This window comes from Neomonachus schauinslandi, chromosome X, assembly GCF_002201575.2.
Source record: "Neomonachus schauinslandi chromosome X, ASM220157v2, whole genome shotgun sequence".
NCBI lineage: Eukaryota > Metazoa > Chordata > Mammalia > Carnivora > Phocidae > Neomonachus > Neomonachus schauinslandi.
Genome location: NC_058419.1, coordinates 123357488 through 123362494, shown reverse-complemented (window position 1 = coordinate 123362494; position 5007 = coordinate 123357488).

Genomic DNA, 5007 nt, shown 5'->3' with positions numbered 1-5007 from the left:
TATATTATATATTACTAAACATACATAAATACTTGAGTATTAGTAATATATATTAGTCACTAGTAATGACATATGACTATATATATTATATATTACTAAGTATACATATATACTTATATTATTATGTATTAGTAATATATGTCAGTAATAATGACATATGACTCTAATTATATATGCTATATATAATACATATTAGTTAATATATATTTGTTATTACTAGTTATGACAAGTACTATTAGTTATTAATATATACATATGCTTATATTGCATACTTTTGCAAATAGCAGTATATTAATATATTCAAATATGAAATATTTTGCATATAGTAATATATATTAGTAATCATGACATATGACTATAACTATATATACTAGATATGCCATTTAATTAATAACTAATATACATATAATTATATAATATACAGTATATTATGTACATATAAACTCATATATATTATATATTAGTAATATATACTCGTTTTAAATAGTGATCTATATATAATTGTATAATTATATATGGTATATCTACTATAAATAGTCATAACTAATATGTATCTATACATAGTTATCTGTGGGATTCATTGGAGGCTCATGTAGCTTCTTCAGAGATTATATGGGGATTCAAATTCAACCAATCATCAAACACCCCTACCTTGACACCCCAATCTGTGGATTAAATATGCATCCCAGACCAGTCTGAGAACTCCATTCTGCCTTGTCCGATCCCACCGTAGCTCCTCCAAGGCCAGTCTAACTGCTAAACCTTGACCAGCTCTCTTCAATTTTTCATTCTTGTTTGCAGCACGTTGGCTGGGAGAAAGAAACAGGGAGGCATGGTGTGGATGTGCTTCTTTTCCATCCACTTCCATCTTGTTATCCATGGCAGTCTGTGCTCACTCTTGGTTTTCTCACATAGTCTGCTTTCTACATCTCTGGGCGGCATCTGCTTCAAAGTCCATGTCTGCAGCAACGTGAAATCTTAGTTTTACGAACTGACCTCAGTATTGATTTACAGACTCAGGGACTTTTTTTTTTTTTTGAGGGCTCACTATTCACAGCGATCAGCTTGATTAGTTTTATTGACATTGGTACTTCCAGTATTGGCTTTGAAAGCAGAAATGGTTTGGAAGAGTTAGACCCCAGCAACAGCTGCATGTGATCCGCACAGGTGAGTAATGCAGCAAACTAATTAGGGGTTCTCCACTCCTTCAAAAGCAAACCCTCGGATGACTCCATAATTCTATTTTGCAGTGATTTTTCTAAGTGTTGAGACAACCCATATCTTCACCGAAGAATGAGAACCAGATATGCGGTCTCGCAGGCTATGTGCATAGCAACATATTATATTAGATGCTTCTTGCTGTGCCATTTCTGCCCTCCAGTTTCAGCCTTCTGTTCTCTTACCATCCTCCAAAAAGATCCTGTAACGTGTGTTTGAGAGAGTTTTTAATAAAATCTGTTAGTGACTGCATTGCAAAATTCACCATGTCACACAAGATAAGCTTTTAAAATTTAAATATAACAGAATCAGTGAAACCAACACTCTCTGGACTCTCATCCCAATGCTTTTATTCGAGAGAAATATTTACAATAGGAATAAATGAAAGCATATAAACAATGAGTCTAAATGTGGAAACAACCAAGTTGTCCTTTAGTAGGTGAATGGAGAAGTAAAGACACAATGGAATGTCACTCAGCACTTAAAGGAAACAAGCTATCAGGCCTTGAAAAGATATGGAGGAATGTTAGACGCATGTTATTAAGTCAAAGAAGCAGATCTAAAAAGGTGAGTTACAATATGATCCCAACCAGATGACACTCTGGAAAAGGAAAAACTATGTAGATGTGGAAAACATCAGTGGTTGCCTGGGTTTTGGGGAACGGAGGATGAATAGGGAGAGCACAGAAGATTTTTTTTTAAGATTTTGTTTATTTATTTGAGAGAGAGAGAGTGAGTGAGCGAGCGGGGGTGTGGGGAAGAGCAGAGGGAGAGAGACAAGCTGAGTGTGGACACAACGCCGGGCTCAGTCTCACAACCCTGAGATCATGACCTGAGCCAAAATCAAGAGTCCCATGATTAACCGACTGGGCCACCCAGGTGCCCCATGGAGGATTTTTAGGGCAGCCTATGATACTATACTGGCGGATACATGACATTATACATTAGTATAAACCCATAGAATGTGTAACACCAAGCGTGAAGCTGAATGTAAACTATGGAGTTTGGGTGTTATGATGTATCAATATAGATGCATCCATGGTAAAAGATGTACCATTTTGGTAAGGGATGTTGCTAATGGACAAAGTTATGCATGGGTCAGGGCAGGGAGTATCCGGACAATCTCTGTACCTTCCCCTGAATTTTGCTGTGAATCTAAAGCTGCCCTAAACGTATGACGTCTTTACAGAAAGAAGAAGTCTAGGTTGCGTACACCTGATTCACAGCTTCGATCCGAAGAGTGTGCTGTTTGAGCATCCTCTCTAGGTCATTCTGCAGGTTTGTCCTGTGGGTGATATGTTAGCGTGTGCAAGTCAAAATCCCAACATTTGCTTACAGCTCTCCCTTTTCTCCAACACGGGAAAATGAGTACAATGGAAGTGCAACATAATGATGTTTTTTAGGGTGATAACCTTGACCTTGCTCTAATTGCAAGTTGGGAAAACGTTGCCACATTGACTTCTATAAATCATTAAAAAAATGCTTGCAAAATTGTTAGCACAGACGTGGAGATGGTGTGCCATCGCTGGATTTGAAGGCACAGGGGGCCAGTGATTTCAAGTAAGAATTCTTGGACAGCTTGGCACATGTGTTATAAGTGAGGAATAGCTTGAATACATAAGTATTTGAGGGGGTAAAAAACAAGGATAGCAATGTGTTCGAATGAAGGTTATATCTTTCTTCTCTGAGAATTATTCACTGGGCCATATATAGATATAATTTGTATTTTCTTCTGTGGTAAATGCGTACATAGTGTTCAATTCTCTGGATTAACCATGTCATAGGACAACTTATGGTTCTCTGTTCTTAGTGCTTTGAGGGTAACAATGGGGTAGACCCCTCTTTGGATGAAGCCCTTAGAATGTGGGGGAATGGAGATAGTATAAGGTCTTCAGCTTCCTTCCGCGGAGAAGTCAGTGCCATGGATATAACGCTTTCTTCTGTGAAGTTTGCTTGATAGGTGGAAATTGTCCCAAAGCGGCATGCTACTTCACATCCCTAAAAAACTGAGTCCTGAATCCTTGGTTTTCTGTGCCCAACGCCTGTGTAATGCATCATGTGTTTTTCTGTATGCAATCTTCATCATCTGTGGCTGGATTAAGAGGAGAATGATATGGACACTGTGTATGTTAGTATTCATGTACATTTTACCCATTTGGAAGCAAAGTGTGAGAACCCCCCCCCAAAAGAAGCATTTATATCGACACAAGCTGAATGTGATGTGATGTAAATTGTTTCAATTATCTCCCCCCACACACAGCACATAGATTTGTTTTTAAACACATTTTTAAAAAGATTTTATTTGAGAGAGAGCACGAGTGGGGGGAGGGCAGAGGGAAAAGCAGACTCCCCGCTGATCAGGGAGCCCGACGTAGGGCTCGATCCCAGGACCCCAGGGTCATGACCTGAGCCGAAGGCAGATCCTTAACCAACTGAGTCACCCAGGCGTCCCTTAAACACATTTGTATAAATCATGCCTTATGTTTTTGTGCAAACCATCTGACAACAGTAATAATAAAGCAAGGAGCTGCTTTCTGTGTATCAAGACTCAGTTGATCCTCCAGTGGTGATAGGAGAAGGCTTTTCATTCATTGTAACTTTTAGAATGTAAAAGTTTGCAAGCTCATAGCGGCATGTGTCCCAAACATGGGGATGCTTAGCTTTACAGTCATGGTGAAGAAGCCTTGTCTCACACCTGCAGATACATTGTTTCTGCAACAGTATCCATATCCATCCTCCAAGGACTGTTGCAAAAAAAAAAAAATACTTCTTGTAAGTCCTGAAGTCATGTTCCGCATTAGCCTGTGGTTGTTTTCATTTCAGACGAAAAATTGACAGGAGGAGATTTGGAAGGTGAAGGAAAAAAAAAAAAAACACTTAATAGGTTTTATGTTTTTGTGTGCAATCTGGTTTTGTTAAATTATGTTTACACATCAATTGTTCTGTTTGTTTTATTTTCTTCCGTTGGATTTTAAGTATGGATTTACACAGGTCTGCTAAACACGGATGTAACTGAAACACGGAGATACATACAGCAGAGTAGAAAATGTATGAAATAAGATGATTATCGCTGAGAGCATATTTTCTTATGAAAAATAAAACTTCTCATCATTGTGTACTAGTGACTGCCAAATTCACCTGTCCACCGGACTGGAGATTCGTATAGCCAACTGTTTCTCATGGTAGCTCGCTTAACAAACTTAACAGTGCTCACATTACTCCTATAAGTCTGCCTGTCTGTCTCTTGGAATAACACATCAGCATGTCCAAAAAGGATCAGACAGAAAGCCATGTGTCACCCATGACTCCTGTCCTTGTCTCAGGCTGCATGCTACACCTCGATCAGTCCTTGATCTGCAGTATGTGCTCAATTAAATGCCTGCAGGACGAATCAGCCTGGCGGTCTGAGGGTAATGGCAGAGACCACAGACTCTCCAAATTCTGGGACACGTGAGATAGGATATTACAAATGTTTTTTTTCGGGGAGCAGGGGAGGATGACCCAAGTTGTAACCGCAGGATGTGCATCCCCAGAGGCCAAATCCAAAAGAAGAAACATTGAGGAGAATTCATAGAAACAGCAGTTGGGAAACTCTTGGTCAGAAGCTTCGTGCATGCAGGGATCGGAAACCCTGTTGGCTATTTTGTATCCCCTTCTTTCTGTATTTTTCTTTCAGGGTTTGATCTTTTCCTTTACATGGAAAGTCCCCTTTCCAAGAGTTGGACAACTCAGAAATAGGAAGAAAATAAATAATTCTAGATGTTAAAGAAAAAAATCAGTGCTTAAAAA